Source organism: Papio anubis, chromosome 9, assembly GCF_008728515.1.
Source record: "Papio anubis isolate 15944 chromosome 9, Panubis1.0, whole genome shotgun sequence".
Lineage (NCBI taxonomy): Eukaryota > Metazoa > Chordata > Mammalia > Primates > Cercopithecidae > Papio > Papio anubis.
This window is the reverse complement of record NC_044984.1, coordinates 56,717,772-56,738,790: the sequence shown is the minus strand read 5'-3', so window position 1 is coordinate 56,738,790 and position 21,019 is coordinate 56,717,772. Positions and strand designations below refer to the sequence as shown.

The 21,019-nt window shown below is 37.8% G+C and overlaps 1 protein-coding gene across 2 annotated transcripts in view; it reads left to right on the top strand.

Moving 5' to 3' along the window:
- Positions 1-21,019, top strand: part of TAFA2 (TAFA chemokine like family member 2) — a 504,181-nt gene that overhangs the window by 14,296 nt on the left and 468,866 nt on the right. The window lies entirely within an intron of this gene.

Here is a 21,019-nt window from a genome sequence, read left to right as displayed (position 1 = left end):
AAAAGAATAAATCCATTGAAATTCTTGGGGAACAAAGAGGTAAAATGGCAATGCACTGAAGTAAGACTGTAGAGGAGAGAAAAATGCATGGAGCCAAACAGAATATCTTGCCTCAGTCTTGTAAAACCTCTATTCAGGAACAAGAAATTTCTGTCAAGGTTGTTTATTAAACTAAAAGTAAAAAATAATGAGTTCCAGTTCTGACACTGCCACAAGTAGCTATCAGCCTTTGGAAAAAAATTACTGATCATTTTTGTCACCAGTTTTCTCTATGGCAAATGAGAACGTTGGATTTAATGATTACTTAGATTCTTCCAGGTTCTATAAAGATTCCTCCAAGTTCTACAGAAGCATATAGTGCTTCTATTCTGTCATTGAACACAACTTGGTCATTGTCCTTTTACTTAGATTCTTCCAAGTTCTATAAAGATTCCTCCAAGTTCTATATAAGCATATAGTGCTTCTATTCTGTCACTTGAACACAACTTGGTCACTGTCCTTTCTGTCAGCTTCCTCCCTAGAATGTGAAATTCTTGAGGTTGAGGAATGTGTCATAATTCTTCACCTTGTACCACCCAAATCTAACCTTTAATAAGGCATTTAATAAGTGTTTTATTAATTGTATAATTTAAAAATTCCAAATAATTTTTCTCTTTCATTTCCATAAGAAACAACAAAATACATTCCAGAATCATAAATAATAACTCTACTTAAATAGTGCTTTTTGTTTACAAAGCACTTGTATGCAAGTGATTTCTTTTGATATTGTAAACCGGCTGTGAGTTAGAAATGAGTGCGATCGTCAATTTCAGGTAAGGAAACTCTGATAGAGAAAGGTAAAAATCATACAGATAGTGAATGCCAGAGGCAGGTTTGAATTCAAAGACTATTTCTCCACAAGTCTCTCAGAACACTAACTACTCTTCTGTTCCAAAATATCTTTTCAAGGATGTTTAACAAGTGACTAGTCTTGGAAAAGTATCTCTGTCTCTGGATTACAGGGCAGATTTACTTACTGTCCAACATAATAAAAATAATCTCTCCCTTCAGGGCAAAGGGCAGATCTTCTTGTAGCCCATTATAAAAGATATGGGTTCCATAAGTGCTAGAGATGCCACATGCAGCATCTGCCTGGGATCCTTTATGTCATACCTGTGGGTCTTGGGGAGAAAGAGAATCGATTTAAACAAGATGTTCATGCTGCTTGCTGTATGATGATGAATAAACTCATCTGTCTGTAATCTGGGAGTCTTGTGTCTTTTGCCAGGATCTATGAAATACGGTAGACTAACTTGTGAGTTTGCGAATAGGGTAAGCTCTCAGACCCTTCAGAGTTCTTGTTAGTATCTCTGTCACATCAAAGTAAACTTTTGTTTCCTAGTTTATGTCTGCTATAGTAGCTACTCTAAGAAAAATTATAACATAAACAGTGACCTTTTATACTCCTGACAGAATTTTAGTACTGCCCCACTGAGGTCTCTCTCTTTATTCATATTTTATTTTATTTTTTAGAGGCTCTGTCACTCAGGCTGGAGTGCGGCGGTACAGTCATAGCTGACTGCAGCCTCGACCTCTTGGGCTCAAGTGATCTTCCTGCCTCAGCCTTCCAAGAAGTTAGGACTACAGACTTGCACCACTATGCCTGGCTAATTTTTCAATTTTTTATAGAGATAGGGTCTTGTTATGTTGCCCAGGCTGGTTTTGAACTCCTGACCTCAAGTGATCCTCTTGTCTCAGCCTTCCAAAGTGCTGTGATTACAGGTGTGAGCTACCATGCCTATCTGTAGTCTCTTTTGAGGCTTACCCTCCTCTGATATTTAGAAAGATGCTTTGGTGAGAATATAGGGGACAGACTCCATGGAGGGGAGAGTAGAAAGCCAGTAACACCAGGTACAGAGCTATTCAGTCATTCTGGTGAGAACTGGCAAAAGTCTGAAGAAAAGAGGTGGAAGAAAGGAGGAAAAGAAGGAACAGTTTAGAGGTAGGAGATGAAACCAACTGGTCTTAGAGACTGAATATGTGGTAGTGGGAGAGAAAAGAGTCAGTAATGGGTCCTGGCTTAGGTGACTGCTGGGAGTTATAGAATGAGATCCCCAGAGCAACTGTAGCCCACCTAGATGAAGATAATTGGTTTAATTTTAAGCAATTTGAGTTTGAGTACCTTTGTGATACCCAACAGGAAATGTGAGTAATGGTAAATTTGGATTTGAAGTTCAGAACAGAATTACGGCTTAAAGATACGGGTTTGGAAGTCATTAGTGTACCGGTAGCAGCTGAAATCCTCTGAATGGTTGAGATCTCCCAGGAAGTGTCTTAACACCAAAGAGAGAGCTTTGGGGAACAATAATGTGTATAAAAGAACCTCAGCTTTTAAAAATGTCAGCAGAAAGTCACCTTTCTCTCTATTGTTATCTTCCTGAATTTTTGCCCAGCTTGTAGCAACTTGGCCTCATAGACCATGAAGTCCACTTTTCCAGAGGCATTCTGCTGCCTAGACAGCTGGCAGTGGCAGGAAGAAAGAGTCATGGATGAAAGTGAGGAGCATGCCCAGAGTTCTCTATTTCCATTTTGCTTTCTGTTACCACTTGAGTGTCATTGTGCACTGAGGTTGTACTGCTGCATAGTTGTCATGGACAGGAACATTCTGAGGGGATGAAGGTTTCCCCCCTGTGGTCTTTGCTTTCTATGGAGATCTGTAAACATTAAAAAATTTAAAACCTGACCAACATGTCTGGCACTGTGCTAAGTACTTCACATGAGTGATCTTTTTAAACTCACACAGCAATTCCAGTGTAAGGGACTAGTGTCCTTCCTATTTTGTAAGTAAGTGGCTTGATCAAGGCCACACAGCTTGTAGGAAGCAAACATGAGTCTTGAATCAGATGTTCTGCCTTCAGAGCTGAGTTTTTAACCATACAGTATTGCATCTCAATCGTACTCGTTAGAACATCCAATTCATTCTGCTTAACAGAATGCTGGTTAGAGAATTGTTTTGGTTCAAATTATTTGTATCTGGAAACACTAAGTAGGACCCCCTTTTTCAATTTTAGAATTGTTCAATTAAAATTATACCATAACATCCATAGCATTCTTTGAATATGTCTCAGATTTCCCATAAATGCATTTCTATGATTCTCCAATTTCATTTGATGAAAAGCCTTGTTATGTATTAAGATAAGGAACTAACATCTAAGAAAATTTGAAAAAAATTCATGTTATATACTCAAATATTTATTCATTTGAATTGAAAATAAAAAGCTCTAACTCTTAAACAAATGTGAGCCAAAGTGTGTCTTTTTCTGGAATTTAAACTCAGGCCAAAATGTACTATTACATTTACCTTCTGAAAACCTCTCCTGGACTCTTTGCTGTGTAAGAAATGGGTTTCTTGGGGGTAGGGTGGGAATAATCTATGCAGTAGCTCTGGTGCAGAACTCAGTTGCATTTATAGAACATCAATATAAGACTAATTAGATGCTAAATGCTGGGTAAGTATTGAACAATGCAATCTTTTAATTTTCTGATTAATGACAAAGCCTTATGAAAACATTAGTTACATGGGAAGAATTCAGACAATCCCTTTCCGAGTAAATCTATTTTAAATTAATTTTATTTGTAACAAATGGCAGAATAAAACCAAAAATATATCTGTAAACAGATGTTTTCTAATAATATGAAAATGCAGGCAGCAGATATTTTATGGTAATATGGTGTAATATGATGTTATGGTAATAGTAGATTTCTATTCTTTTTTTTTTTTTTTTTGAGACGGAGTCTCGCGCTGTGTCACCCAGGCTGGAGTGCAGTGGCGCGATCTCGGCTCACTGCAAGCTCCGCCTCCCAGGTTCACGCCATTCTCCTGCCTCAGCCTCCGAGTAGCTGGGACTACAGTCGCCCGCCACCACGCCCGGCTAGTTTTTTGTATTTTTAGTAGAGACAGGGTTTCACCATGTTAGCCAGGATGGTCTCGATCTCCTGACCTCGTGATCCACCCGCCTCGGCCTCCCAAAGTGCTGGGATTACAGGCTTGAGCCACCGCGCCCGGCCATAGATTTCTATTCTTGAAGATTGTGGATGTCTTTAATATGACAACATCAAAGGAGGAGCAGTGTATTATACCTATGTTGTATTTTCTTTTGAATGTCTTAGAAATATTGCTGAAAAAGGTGGGAACAGATTGAATTCTTTTTTTTTTTTTTTTTTTTGTGATAAGAGTCTGGCTCTGTCGCCCAGGCTGGAGTGCAGTGGCCGGATCTCAGCTCACTGCAAGCTCCGCCTCCCGGGTTTACGCCATTCTCCTGCCTCAGCCTCCCGAGTAGCTGGGACTACAGGCGCCCGCCACCTCGCCCGGCTAGTTTTTTGTGTTTTTTAGTAGAGACGGGGTTTCACCATGTTCGCCAGAATGGTCTCGATCTCCTGACCTCGTGATCCGCCCGTCTCGGCCTCCCAAAGTGCTGGGATTACAGGCTTGAGCCACCGCGCGCGGCTGAATTCTTTTTTTTTTTTTTTAATAGATGAGAGGTATCATGCAAATTTTCTTCTAATTTATGTGTGTGTATATATATAATATGTTCTTTGTATACTTAATTCACTTTCTTGGTCTGAATTAGAATTGTTGCTTATATAATGGAATAGTAATTGTTGATAATTTGCCTTTATCAATAAGTATTGCTATAGATTGGGCTTTAAAATTATAACTAGCATTAACACTTTCTAGCTGAGGCTAAGAGAAAGGCGCCTTGTGAAAGAATAGATTCAGTGTCATAGAAAACAACAATGTAATTCAATTTGAAGAACTACTTTGTTAGAGATGATAGGGCAGTTGTATTTCAGATGATTGAAGATGTGGCAAAGTGAAAATATGGTATAAAAGGAGCTTATTATAGCTATACAATAGCTTCCAAAAAAAGAGAAATGCGAAGTTTGAAGAAATGATAATATAATCAGAACAATGACTAGGCATTTCAGGTATCTTCCTTTACAGAATGTATTATAATATTTACATGTTTTTTATAGTCTTATATATTAAAATAGAAAAAGACCTTGGAGTGTGTAGATACAAAAGTTTCACTTTATAAATGTGGTCCCAAGGCCCAGAGAAGTAGCTAGGCTTATTGAAGAGAACGGAAATAGTGACAGACGTGGGTCTGGGACCCAGGTTTCCTAATTTTCCAATGAGATGTTCCCACTGCATGTAATCTTTGTCAGCTTTTCATAGAATCAACGTTCTGGAAGGAAGTTTGAGAGGGCACCCAATCTATCTTGCTTTCTTACATTGACTTAGAAGTTACATAAACATTGATCCAATTAAGAAAAAAATCCACAGAGAAAGGAATGCTAAAATTTCATTCAATAATTAATTCTAGAATCTAAATCCCTGCCCGTCAATACACTCATTAATTCAATCATTGTATGTGGAGCATCTTCTAGGTTTCAGGCACTGTGCTTGCTGTGTACTGTGGATACTTAGTGAAACAGGGAGCATCGTTACTGTCTTGGAGTTTATAATCGAGAATATATCTGTATATATTGACATATACAGAAATAGATCTGCAAATTATGATAAGTGCTATATTAGAAAAGTTATCTTCAAATATTTGAAAACAGTATTGTATCAGTGGATAGTTATATAAGGAGAAATACTTGTATTCAAAATGAGGAAGATTTTGATAATATTTAAAGCTGTGTGAAGATTAAGGGTTTCATTAAGTGGTAAACTTTTAACACTGGGAGTGTTCATAAAAGTGTAACTGGACAGTTCTCAAGACAGGATTATTTAGAGGGCATTCAAATTTTAGATGGATGCTTTATTAAATTATTTTTCTTTGAACTGCCTTATAGGTAGATTAAATTCTTTAGTGGATTTTATTTATCCTTAATTTTATTTGATATCCCTCACATTTGATGTAGGTGACTACTCCCTTTCTTTCCAACACAATTTCCCTGCACTCCTAGGCTTATGAAACAGTATCTGTGGTTCTCTCCTTATTTCTGTGATAATTTCTTTAAAGCCTCCTTGCTGGCTCCTCTTCCTCAGCCTTCCCTTGAAATATTGGTGTTCCCCAGCACTCTGTTCTCGGTATGTCTCTCCTATCAACATTTCCTCCTCCTCCTCCTTCTCCTCCTCTTCTCCTCCTCTTCTCCTCCTCCTCCTCCTCCTCCTCCTCCTCCTCCTCCTTTCTTCTTCTTCTTTTTTTTTTTTTTGAGATGGGGTCTCACTCTGTCACCCAGCTGGAGTACAGTGGTACAATCCCACCTCACTACAACTTCCACTTCCCAGGTTCAAGTGATTCTCCTGCCTCAGCCTCCCGAGTAGCTGGGACTACAGGTGTGCGACAGCACACCTGGCTAATTTTTGAATTTTTTGGTGGAGACGGAGTTTCACTGTGTTGACCAGTCTGGTCTTGAACTCCTGGCCTCAAGCAATCTGCCCACCTTGGCCTCCCAAAGTGCTGGGATTACAGGCGTGAGCCACCGCGCCCGGCCAACATTTTTTTATTGATCTCATCTATTCTCATCGCTTAACTACTGCATATGTGTTGACAATTTCCAAATCTAAGATTCCTAGTAAGACCTTTTTGGTCTGATTTTCTACCTATACACTATGTCTCTCCTCCTGGATATCTCAGATTAATCTCAAACTCAGCAATCTGAGATTGAACTCATTTTCTATTCTCTCTGAACTCTTCTCCGTTTTCCTGCACCAGTAAATACTACTGAAATCTGTTCAAAGACTAAGAATTGTTAAAGAAAATGATGAATTTCCAACACTAGAGGTTGTTGGATACTTAGCATTCTTTGGTTCTTATAGATCAGAAACTTGGGCACAGGTTTAAATGACACTTGTCTGGAAAATAATCCATGGCATGTGCGAGATACTTAATAAATGTTAAGTAAACGAATTGATAAGGTTTATGCTGGATACTGAGGCCACTTTCTTTTGTGCTGCTTCCTAGAAAGATGAAACCATTTGATGGGGAAAATTGTAGAATGACTTCTATGTACTTTCAGTTTAGAATGTCTTAAAGGGAAATTGACAAGGAAACCTTTTAAGGTTTTTTGAGATGGAGTCTTGCTCTGTCACCCAGGCTGGAGTGCAGTGGTGTGATCTCAGTTTACCACAACCTCTGCCTCCTGGGTTCAAGTGATTCTCCTGCCTCAGCCTCCGAGTAGCTGGGCTTACAGGTGCGTACCATGCTCAGTTAATTTTTGTTGGTATTTTTAGTAGAGACAGGATTTTACCATGTTGGCCAGGCTGGTCTGGAACTCCTGACCTCAGGTGATCCTCCCCCTCGGCCTCCCAAAGTGCTGGGATTACAGGCGTGAGCCACCACATCCAGCCTTTTACACTTTTTGGAAATCTTTTTTCCATGTATATAATAAGGACATGAGGCTAACATTTATTGTGTACCCTCCATTGGGCCATGCCTTGAGTTAGGAACCTTCATATATTAGTTCATTTATTCCTCAGAATGACCCAAGCCTAAGGGATCAGTATCAATATCCTCATTTTATGGTTAGATAGTTGAGAGTCAAAGAAGCTAAACACCTAGCTGAAGGCCACTGAACTCATTAAGTGACTAAATTAGAATTGAACATAGGTTGTTTGAATTTAAAGGCAAAGTTTTGCTTCAGTCTTCATTTATTTTCTCTTGATATTTTCAATTTATCAAGGCTACTAGCATTTAAATTTTATCTTAGTATGTGAAAATATTTTGCATGTTCCTCTAGCTTTCAATGTGCAATTAGTATGTATTAGACACCTACTTTGTGTTTATATTGAGCATTTTACCTGTTAAAAAGAGGCAGAAGTCAGCCCCTACCTTGAAATACCTTTTGACATAGTTGGCTACTGGGTTACTGAGCATTTTATTCAGTCCATCATGAATGTCACGGAGAAACTGCTCTGAATAAAAAAGATTAGTGCCTGTGGTACTTCATTTCTTCTAATCAACTGTTGCAGTTACCTGCTCTTAGAAATTTTTTTGGCATATTGCTGACTAAATCATTCAAGTAACATCAAGAAAGACTTCCTTCTATGTGGAGCTTTTGGGGCGCTCTTTTGGACACGTACACAACTTCAATGTACATCAAAGACACCTTATTGTAATGAAATTGTTTATTTGTTTGCTTTAGTCATTAGGTTATATTATCCTTGGGGCAGGGACTGTTCTTTGCACATTTCCTGGCACATTTTTGTCTCTTAATAAAGAGGAGGACGAAGGAAGGGAGGAAGGGAGGGAGAAAGGCATCCTTGTTTTCTATATCCTAAACCTATAATTTTGTCAAAGAAGAAGATTAAATTTGTCTGAAATGTTTTCTTTTTAAAAAGAATCATTTTGTACTCATGATCTATACTGTTTTTCTTTTTGACACAGATTTTGTGATAATTTGCTTCAGTAGGTTTCTAGTTATACTAAAAATACATTTATGAGAGACAGTACAGAAACACTCTGACCATTCTCCTAATCCTCCATGAATTTTTAAAAGTGATATATGTGGGCTTGTGGCCAGTTTCTTAGTATTATAATAGATAAATATATTTATTCTTGCTTGATCGCAGAATTATCAGCATGCAATGCATCAAAAAGGAAGGAAATAAATTCTTTAAAGTACTCTGAAATTTTTGACTGTTGGTAGGGGGTATACATTTTCTAGATGATTTATTATTGTCTTAGTTTATTTAGACTGTTATAATAAAATAACATAAACTGGTAGCTTATAAACAATAGCAATTTATTTCTTGAAGCTGTGGAGGCTGGGAAGTTCAAGATCAAGGCACTGGCAGATCTGGTGTCTGGTGAGGGATGGTTCCTTGTAGAAGGCACCCCTTGCTGTGTCCTCATATGGTGAAAAGGGCAAGCAAGCTCCCTTAGGCCTCTTTTATAAGGACACTAATCCCATGTGCCCTCATGATCTAATCATATCCCAAAGGCTCCATCTCCTAACATGATTTTGACGGCAAGGACCCCAACACATATATTTTGGAAGACACATTTAGACCATAGCAATTACCATAGGAAATGCCATATAGCAGAAGTTCTTGTTATTGTTGCAACTTTGCTCAAGTCACAGCTGGCATTTTCTTTAAATAATGTTAACATACAGGACCTAAGTTACAGGATCTGGAATTGTTCTGCAATTAAAATTTTAGTAGAGTGGAACACAAAAATGGTGCATGGAGGATTTGGTTATGTTCTTTCTTTTACCCTTTCACTTCAAATACTACAGGTTGTCCATATGAGTTACTTATTAGTTGAGAGGTGATAATGAAGAATAAAATATTAATAATAATAATAACAACAGGGATTATACTAAATAATAATAACAACAAGGGTATAATTGTGTCACATTTAAGGTGTCACATTAGGGTGTCACAATTATATTAAATGTCATGAGTCATAATAAAGTGAATAATATATTGATGCTAGATTGTAAACTACGTATTTGTCCTAAGCTATGGATCAATTAAGAAATGCTACAGGAGTGTAAGCATAAAATTAAGAGTAAACCTAGTTTTAAAAATTGTGACTACAAAATGTTCTTGGTTAGAGACATAATAATAAGCCAGCGGACAAGGTAGTCTGCTACCTGATGAATCCCATATTGTAATGTGGACACGTGAACACAGAGTGTAGAATAATAGACACTGGAGACTAGAAAGGATGGAGGGTGGGAAGGAGGTGAGGGATTTGAGAGATGAGAAGTTACTTAATGGGTGCAATGTACATTATTCAGGTGATGGTTACAAGAGAGGCACAGACTTTGCCACTCTGCATTATATCCATGTAACAAAACTGCATGTGTACCCCTTAAATTGATACAAATAGAAAAACCCCGTATAGTATTTGAGGTTTATAGATCTAGATGGTCCCTCTTTAGTGAATGAATCCTACAGAGAAGTAATAAACACACACACAACTCTGGCACAGTAAACAAGCAAACATGAAAATGGAAAAACATCAAAACAGAGTGATCTATCTTAAGATCCTAACTGACTTGATGTACAAGTTGGACAAGTTTCAAAACTGGTATTTCTTTCATGTCTTGGCAACATTTCAGAAGAAGGTGCACCTTGATGCTAGCCATATCAGCAGCAGATTTATTTCCTCAAAGAGACTGCCTCAAGTCCTCACCCAATGTGATGCTAATGACCTAACATCAGGTTCACCTGACTTAAGCATATTTTTACTTATTATTATTATTATAACACTGGACCTCAACATATAGTTTCCTTTGTTCCACATTTTAAAGAGGGATATCAATTATTTTACTCATCAAGGGTACTATTAAGTCTTGCCCTAGGGTCCTTGAGACTGCAGTTTTCACTTCTGGCTTCCATAAATCACTGGCACAACAAGATAAACAAGAGAACACTTACGTTGTTTGTAAATAACTTGGAAAGCAATATAATATATGGACTACCTTAGGATCTTAACTCGGGGCCGGGCGCGGTGGCTCACGCCTGTAATCCCGAGGCCGAGGTGGGCGGATCACGAGGTCAGGAGATCGAGACCATCCTGGCGAACACGGTGAAACCCCGTCTCTACTAAAAATACAAAAAAATTAGCCCGGCATGGTGGCAGGTGCCTGTAGTCCCAGCTTCCAGGGAGGCTGAGGCAGGAGAATGGCGTGAACCCGGGAGGCGGCCGAGCTTGCAGTGAGCGGAGATCGCGCCATTGCACTCCAGCCTGGGCGACAGAGCCAGACTCCGTCTCAAAAAAAAAAAAAAAAAGATTCTTAACTTGGTTTTTTGATACGTGCTTGTATTGTAAGCTCATTTCTATTATATACCTTAGGCTCATTTGTATTACACAGCTACTATCCGTTTTGAGTAGAACAAATTAACACAAGCATTTATTAAAGAAGACCAGCTATTTATTTTAAAACATCTATTTCTTATGATGCTTTTCTAAGTCTAATGTATCACCTTTTCTAGGTGGCTTTACTAATTATAGTAACTAATGAGCTAACTTATAGTAACTAATGAACTAGGTGACTAACTAATAAACACTCACAAAATTTTTATTAAATACATATTTAAGGCACAGAAAACCCTGCAGAGCCAGGTAATACAGCGATTCATCAGTTTACAAGCGGTTGTGTGCCAGGTGTCTGTGGGGGTGCTTTGGAGAGGCATCTCAGGTGTATTGAAGATAACATAGAATTTGGAATCAGACAATTTGTATTGGAGTTCTAACTCCATTGCTTACTAGATGTGTGATATTGGCCAAATCACCTAACTTTTACAAGGCCAACATATGGCTAGATTGTTTCATTTAGAACTAGGCACATTCCTCTACCCATCCATTATTTCGTAGAAGGTTCAAGGTATCTATCATTTATTTTGTAAATATTTCGTATCTCTCTAAAAGATAATGACTCTTCCAGAAAATATTTCACCACAATGATGTCATCACACCTAAAAAGTTAACATTAATTCCCAAACATTATCAAATAGCTAGTCAGTGTTGAAATTTCCCCAAATTTTTCATATATACATATATGGGGTTTTAAAAATGTGTGTGTGTGTGTGTGTGTGTGTTAGAGACAGTGAATGAGAGTGAGACAGAGAGAGACCGCGAGTGCTTGTTTCAATTAGGGTCCAAAAGAGGTCCATACAGTCATTGGTTGATATGCCGGTTTTTTTTTTTTTTTTTTTTTGAGATAGAGTCTCCCTCTGTTGCCCAGGCTGGAGTGCAGTGGCTGGATCTCAGCTCACTGCAAGCTCCACCTCCCGGGTTCAGGCCATTCTCCTGCCTCAGCCTCCCAAGTAGCTGGGACAACAGGTGCCCGCCACCACACCTGGCTAATTTTTTTGTATTTTTAGTAGAGACGGAGTTTCACTATGTTAGCCAGGATGGTCTCGACCTCCTGACCTCGTGATCCACCCACCTTGGCCTCCCAAAGTGCTGGAATTACAGGCATGAGCCACCATGCCCGGCCCCCCCTTTTTTTTTTTTTTGACAAGGTCTTGCTCTGTTGTCCAGGCTGGAGTGCAGTGGTGTGATCATAACTCACTGCAGCCTCAACCTCCTGTGCTCAAGTGATCCTCCCACCTCAGCCTCCAGAGTACTTGGGACCACAGGTGCACACCTCCATGCTCAGCTAATTTTAAAATGTTCTATTTAGAGACTGGGTCTCACCATATTGCCCAGGCTGGTCTCAAACACCTGGGCTTAAGAGATCCTTCTGCCTCAGCCTCCTAAAGTTCTGGGATTGTAAGCATGAGTCATGACACCTGGCCTTACATAACTGTTGGCCTATATTTCCCCTTCATATCTTTTTTCTTTTTCTTTGCAGTTTATCAGAATAATTTAGGTCGTTTGTTCAGTAGAATTTCTCAGTCTGGATTTTGCTGATTGAATCCTGGCCATGTTTTTAACCTGTTTATTTGTTCTCTGTTTTGGTTAATTGGTAGTTCAGATAAGAAGCTTGATCATATTCAATTTAGATTTTTTGGGGCAAGAATATTTCATAGGTGGTGGTGTATAGTTGTTTAGCTTTATTGATGCTAGTAGCCACTAATGCGCAATGCCTAAATCTATTAGTTAATGATGGGTTAAAAAGTCGTGATATAAGAATTCTATGATTCCTTTTTTATTTATTGGTGAGATTATTTCTATAGAGATAAATTTCTGCTTATCTATCACTTACCCAGAGGTACAGTACAGGAAAGGCAGGATGGACACACACTCAGGCACACACAGACACACACACGCGTTTATGTGTTTTTAAATATTAGTGGAATCTTTGCATCTTTCAAAGATTGCTAATGGGTTTTTTAAAGAAAGTATGATTATGGATTTATAGAATTTAGCCATATTTCCTATATTTCAGTCCATTGCAGGTATTATTTTCACTGATGCTCAAATTGCCCTATCTTTGGTCAGTAAGCATCTTTTCAAGTTGGGTTGTGAGTTTTTTTGAACAACCTGATTTTTAATGTGACAAGATGGTTCAAGTGTATCTTATACTTTTCCTTCTCCAAATCTGTAATAAACGATTTTCCCAAGAAGCCATCGCTCCTTTTAGTAGAAATGACTAGAAATTTAGAACTACAATCTGGGAGCTAGGGATGCCTGTTGTTTTTAGGTTGAATGTTATTTCAAAGCCTTTCCAGTGTACAGTATTAGGATATGTGAACTTTTAAAGACAAAATGTATTATAAAGTCATAATATTACCTCCAGTTCAAGTTTAGGGCCAAAAGGTTTTAACTTAATTTCTTTGATTTATGTCTGTATCTTCTTCCATGCTTGAAATCCTGGATATCAATGACACCAATACAATTGTTCATTTGTTTTATCCCACAATGTACATACAACAGTCTCAGGATGGCAATACTAACACTACTACCAAGAATGATTATTAAAAGCATGTAACATTAGTTAACAGTTTCTCTCTGGTTATACTGCTGGCTTGTTACAGAGATTCATTGGTTCATGTTTCTTTTAGTTTTTAAAGTTGCTTTTTAAAATTTAATTTTTTATTATGTAAGGTATTTATGTTGAAAACAAGACATATTCAGAGAAGTTTAGCTCCCATCCCTGTCCTCTTCATCTTCCTTTCTTTCTTCCTCTATAAGTAACTTTAGAAATTTTGGTTTATAATTTAAGAAAAATATATACATAAATAGATATGTATATTCATGTCCAATACCTTAGATAAATGATAACATACTCCACACAACTTTTTCTCCATTGATTTTTTTTTCACTTAGTGTTTTCAGAGATCATTCCATTGTGGTGTATGTAAACATTGCTAAGTCATTTTTTTACAGCTGCATGGCACTTCATTTGTGGATGTAACATAGTTTATTTAGTCAGTCCTTATTGACATACATTTGGGTTTGTCAAAGAAAATAATAGTTGAAATTATTTGAATAGAGATTAAAGGTTTTATTTCACTGGCATATATCAGGGAGCACATGAAGACCAGATAATTCTTCAAGCTGTGTCACGATTGGGATTTTATGGTCAAGAAGAAGATGGGGGTATGTGTTCTTGTGGTATTGGTCATATTGCTCAACTTCCAACTATGTGGAACTTGTGACTGGAACAGGTGGAGATGGTTTTCATTCTTTATGCTCCTTGTTTGGGATCACCGGAACAATCCCCTTCTGGCAATTGCCAGAGTAGTTCTTTAAAGAGCTATTTTGCAATCCTTGCAGTTTGTCAAGCTTCAGGGGAGGTGGAGGTAGCAAACAAAGGGGAAAGGGAAAAAGAGATGAGAACAAAAGGGAAAGGAAGCAAAAGTTGAAGCAAGGGAAACTGGGGTTTGCTTTAATCCATTTGTAAATATTACCATTCCTTTACTGTTATTAAATAGTGCAACAAAAATGAGCTCTTGTATTTTTGCCAGGATTATTTTGTGATGGATTCCCGGAAGTGATGTTGTTGGATCAAAGGCTAAAACTACATGTAATTTTGCCAAATGTCTCTCCATAGGGGTTACTATTTTGTGTTAACACCAGCAGTGTATAAACTGCCGATTGTTCTACCAAATTGCCAAAAGAATATGTTGTCAAATTTTCAATTTATGCCAATCTTATAGGTAAGAACTCATGTTTCAGTATAGTTTAAATTTGCATTAGAGAGTTTTTTAAAGAATAAGAAATACATAAAAGAAAAATAGATAAAATATAAGAAAAGATGAGAAAATTGAAGAACCACTCTTGTGGATGTGTTTCTTCACAGAGGTATTTAGCCAATAGCTTTCCTGGGGGAACATTCATGATACCAGTCTCTAGACAGCCTGAGGAGTCAGAATTCAGATCATTTTTGCAAATTCTGTAATGTTTGCCTCTGTGTATGTGTGTGTGTGTATGAGAGAGAGAGAGAGGGGGAGAGAGAGAGAGGAAGAGAGAGAGACACTGTATTAAGACTGTATTAAGTTTAAACAACCATCAATTAAAAATAAAACTTATCCCAACTGGCAACATGTAAAATTCTATGTCACTAAGCTGGGTCCCCTAACTTGGAGAGTTTGTAAGATTGTGAGGACTAAAGACAGAGCCATTGGTTAAGAAGCTCTTGGAGTAGTTCTGACCTTGGTGGTGAGAAACTGAACTAATGTGATGTCAGTGGAAATGAGAAGGAAGAAAAAAGAAAGGATATGATGGAATTTGTGGCAGATTACTTATGAGGGGTGAAGAAACACGTATCTCTATGGTTTCAAGACTGGAGGAATTATGGGACTGTTACACCATTAAAGTAATGATTTTGAGCTACTTTTGAGGGAAATGATGACTGATTCTGGACATGGTAATTTTGAGATAACATCACAACATCTAGGTAGTAACATTCAATAGGAAACTGGAAATTTGTGGATAGATTTCAGGAAAGACCAGAGCTCAAGATAAATGTTTTGAAGTTATCTTCATACAGAGATTATTTGGGAATATATGTGATCTCTCAAGGACGAGTACAGAGATTCAAGAGTGGAGCTTTGGAAAGTCCATGCCTTGAGTACATGAGGAAGGAGGAAGAAAGTAAATACAGAGGGAAGTAAGTAGACAGAGAGGTAGAAATTGGTTTAGCGTGGTGTTGCTCAGGTTAAAGAGCAGTGTAGACAATGGTTGCTAAATGCAGCAGAGAGGTTAAAAAAGAGAGGTCTGGGAGAAAGGCCATCAGATTCTGAAATTACAAATTAATCAGAATAGACACTGAGAAGGTTTGCTATCTGAAGATATGCGAAGTCTCGCCCTCTATATATTTTATATGACAGACCATTCAGTATAATTGAAAAAATGATTTTCCCCAAGGTATTGCGGACAGTATTAGAGCAGTTAAGGAGCTTCCATTTCAGTTGCAGCTCTGCCACTAACAAGTTTTGTAGCCTTGGGAAAATCATTTAATTTCTCTGGGTTTCATCTGTAAATTGGACTGTTGAAGAGGATGTAGGCTACTGTCGCCAGTATTGCACTACTAAATTAGGAACTATTATTTGATTAGCCCTCTGTGCCAGGTCTTGTACTAATTATTTTACACCTATTCTTTCATTTACGTGATCCTCAGTGTCCTTTCTATTTAAAGTTTCATGGTCATTCTGGAAGCTAACAGAAGCATTAACAATTAGAAACTACTCTGAATTAACCAAGATTATGTCTGAAAATGTTTCCACTTTGGTTAATTGCTGGGTGGACTTTTAAAAATACAATAATTATCTTGTTTTGAAACTTCTGTTTTTAGGTTCACAGGTCCACGTGCAGGTTTGTTACATGGGTAAACTCATGTCACGAGGGTTTGTTGTACAGATTATTTCGTCTATGTTAAATCTTGAGAGAATCATGTGTGTGTTAAGGCCTGGGCCCTAGCTAGATTTAAAACATGGAAATGCCCATGGGAAGTAGCACTTGTAATTGTAGGCATATTTCTTCTAAAAACTGATAATTTATTAAGAACCTAAATGAAATAATTCTTTAAAAACAACTCAGTGTCTCAGTAAGGCTGCCTGGCTTTTGTCTGCAAGTTCCAGCACTATGATGTCCAGAGTATAAAAATGGATCTTAAGTTCTTGAGGAACAAGATAGATGTTCTCATGTTCAAGAGAGAGAGTTGTTGAGAGGCTAAGTGAAACTTTGGCTGCCCTTCAAAAACCTCAAGTTTACCAAATCGCAGATCAATGGACTCAGCTATTACTAAAACTTCTAAGGAAGAGCCCTATGCAGAAGGATTCATAGCATAAACGCAGATGTTCTTTGAATTGTACTTGTGAAAACAAATCAAATACAAGATTTCTTGTTCCAGTCTCTTTGATTGCCTGAAACAAGACTATTCATAACATTTTCATTCTCTCTGTTTTCCAAAAATAAATTATATCTCAGCTATGATTATAGAAGTATCTGTTGAAGTGAAAATCCTTTTAATAAAGTCCTAAGAAAAAGTTAAAATGCAACTTTTTTCTTACCTCTCCCATCTCCCAATCTCTGTGTGTTTAATGTACCCTTCAAAAGAAATACTACATGTTAATACAAATGGTTATTGCTGATGGCTATTTTTTTACTTTGTCCAGCTTTTTGAAGATTCTTTGCAGTTAGGATAAACCAATGAGGGATTTACATTAGTTTGAAGACAAACTGATATATTTTGCCATATTTAAATAACAGCCTCTCTAAAAGCATCTCTCTTAGAATACAGATTTTACAAACGAAAGAGAACATTCTGTGGGCACTTACATTTCCGTGACTGCTCATTTGGTTTCAACAAATCATCTTTAAATAGGTAAGACACCTCCCTGAATATGAGAAGGAAGGTCAGAGAAAAACTAAAGCCACTTGCTTTAGCCACTGTGGGAGACAGCATAAGAAAAGTGAGAGCAATGGTTGTTTCTGACCCAAAAGTTAAGGACTTGAGGACAAAAAAATGGACCTTTTAAACGACCACGCCATCTTAGTACAATACCCCAAACAGCTATTAGCTGTTATGGAGATAAAGCAGATAATTGCCGTCAGGTAAAAACAAAAACAAAAACCAAAACCCAGCTCCTAAGAGCAATGGAAACTTGTAATTCGTGTTTTCTTTCAGTGTTTGGAGATTTCGTCTGGAACTGAGGCTCATTTTTGCAGAATTGTAAAGGGAGCCTAGTACTGAACATACCTCATCATATTTCTGGGGCAAGATTCTTGTAAAGTCCTATGTTACTCCTTTCAGAGACAAGCTGAGTTCTATTTTAGTAGTCAAGCAGAAAGTCTTTATCCTGGCATTCGGTTCTGTCTGTTGTCCTGACTTCCATTACTGGTTTTGTCTTCCAGCTCCTATGCGCACTGAACATTTTAATATGATTAGACTACTCAGCATTTACAAAAATCATTTATTTTTCATCCTTTGTGCTTTGTTCATGCTGTGTCTTCTATTTGCAGTGCTGCCTTTTTTGATTTATGCCTTTGGATAAATCTCCCCCATTCTTCAGACCTTAAGTAGCATTTCTTCCATGAGCTCCGGAAGTTCTCAAGCAAAAGCTGACCACTTTTTTCTTCTTTTGGGGGAAAATTCCACATACAGGTATTCATATAGTAATATAGAGTTCTTTTAGTCGATCTAAATTTCTCTTTGTTGATCTAAATTCCTTTCAAATCATAAGATTTTATTATTCCATGACATCAGAAATCAATGAGGAATCCCAGTCAAATGGACAAGCAGACTAGCTGGGGCCAGAGAAAGCCTGCAGTGGACCAGACATTTCAGCGTCCAGAATTCACCTACGATACTGGAGGAGAAATGTAATTAAAGACAAGAACTCCTTCATCCCAGAAAACCTCTTTACAAAGGTAGAAGAGAAGGAAAACAGTTTTGTTATTGAATAAACATTAAACCAGTAGGTGATGTGCATCATGGGTAATCTGCTAAGGGATTGCAAAGACAGAGGAAATCTCAGCCTTTTATATGGCTAAGCAGGTAAACCCCACTATATACACAGTTTCAAGATAAACAGGAACTAATTCTCCAGTAAGAGGACTTGACAGCAGCATTTGTTGCACATAGCTCATCCTAAGTGTACCTGGTAATTAGAGCGACCATCAATGTTAGCTAAGAAGTTTTATGTAAAGGAAAAATAAATTTCTCACATCTTTATGACGAGAGATAGTTCTACAATGTAGAGCAAGATGCTTGCTGAAGCTGGACTCCTATCTTCCCACAGAAACTGAGAGATAGAGCTCTATCGTCCCTAAAGTTTACATTTCCAAGAGATGGCTCCCAGGTCCTTGAGAAAGACATTCCTAAGTCTTAAAACCAGCAAAAGTCTTATTTAGCATTTAAAAAGATTTACATATATTTCAAAGAGACAGAGAAAGAACTTAACACATTTCAGCAAGTCTTCACTTAATAGCATTTATAGGTTCTTAGAAACTGTGACTTAAGTGAAATGATGTATAACGAAATCAATTTCACCATAGGCTAATTGATTTAGACAAGAGTTAACTCCTCTGACATATTTCTGGTCACAAAAACATCATCAAACTTCTAAATAAAGACCCTAAATACTTCTAATATTAAACGTTGAAATACATGTGTGCTATACAGACATTTAAGAAAGATTAATAAAAACACACAAGATAATTATTTACCCAATTTTAAAATAAAGAATAAAAGAGTGTTTACATTTGTCTTTTTTTTTTTACCGTTTTAGAAATTTGTATAAATGTATGGGGTACAAGTGCAATTTTGTTACAAGTGTAGATTGTGTAGTGGTCAAGTCAGGGCTTTCAGGGCATCCATCACCTGAATAACATACACTGCACCCACTAAGTCGTCTCTCAGCATCACTCCCTCCTGCCCTCTCACCACTCTGAGTCTCTGTCCTCTATCATTCCCTCTGTATGTCCATGTGTACACATTGTTTAGCTCCCACTTATGAGTGAGAACATGTGATATTTGACTTTCTGTGTCTGGCTTGTTTCACTTAAGATAATGATCTCTAGTTCTATCCATGTTGCTGAAAAGACAAGACTTTGTTCTTTTTATGGCTGAATAGTATTCCATTATGTATAGACACCACATTTTCTTTATGCAGTTATCCACTGATGGACACTTAGGTTGATTCCATATTTTTGCGATTGTGAATATTGATGTGATAAACATGAGTGCAAGTATCTTTTTGACATATTGATTTCTTTTTCTTTGGTATTTACCTGAGTTTTGATGAATCGGTGAGTGATGGTGTTTGTAGTGGTGGTGAATTTAATCAAGAAATAGACGTTTGTAAAGTGAAAGTTGTAAGGAGTACCTCCTACCACCAGGTAGTTCAAAACCAAATAATAACAAATAGAGTAGGCTCACTGAGTACTTTTGTACTGTATCTTTAATTGTCATACATTCATATGATTCTTGTAGACGTGACAGATTTTTATTTTACAATAATTTCCATTCAATCATTCATTTATTCTCCAGTTCACTTATTCCACTTTGGAGTCTTGGGTGGCTAGAGTCTCTCCCAGCAGCTCAGGGTGCAAGGGGGGCACCAGCACTGGACTGGACACCAGACCATCGCAGGGCACACTCATATACACGCCCACCTATACTCACTTAGACTGGGACCATTTAGACATGACAATTTACCTAATGGGTATAGAATGTGGGAGGAAATCAGAGTACCTGGAGAAAACTCATGCAGACATGGGGAGAACGTGTAAACTCTACACAGATAATGGCTCCAATTGCAGGTGACCATATTGAGGAAGTCAGAAGTGTCTGTCATACGCTGAAGTTATGACATGACTTTGCATGACTTGGAGCCCTGGATGGCAGGCAAAACACAATTTCTAACTCCTTCACATTTAGCAACATTTATTTAATACTCACTGTGATGCAGGCACCCTGCTAAGGGTTAGGGGTACAAAGACGAATGTGGAGGTCACAGTTTACTAGGAGAAACCAAGTAAGCAACTGGCCAAGGCCTTTAATAGAAATATGAATGAAATGATCTGAGAGCTCAAAGAAGCAAGTGAGTGATTACCTGAAGGATCCTGGAAAGCCTTCCTTAGGAGGTGACATTGGACCTTTGTAAAAATCTCGCCTATGAGCTGCCTTAATGCATACTCATAGACACATTGGCTTTTTATTGTACCTAATCATTTTTTGGGATTATGGATCTGTTATGGAGAGAAGAAAGCCCAACAGGGATATCTCTAGTGGGAGGAAAGGGCAGCTGCATGGCTGGGTTCCCAGGAGATTTGACAAAAAGAGCTTAAGATATTTTCTCAACACCCACTAGTTTGCCTCTTTGAGCTCTCTAAAACTAAGGGACTGTATGCGAACTGGCACACAGATGATGTTCATTACGTATTTCTTGAACTGAATGACTTGAGTATGGATAAAGAGCAAGAGGAGAAGCTAAAATACATAGAGTAGCAGGGGCAGGATGCCCAAGAAGTGCAGAAACAGGCATACCATGGGGAGTCTAAGAACATCCAATACAGTCTTCTCCTACTATTTTCTCTTATAATAATAATTATTATTATTTTATTTTTTCCATAAGTTATTGGGGTGCAGGTGGTGTTTGGTTACATGAGTAAGTTCT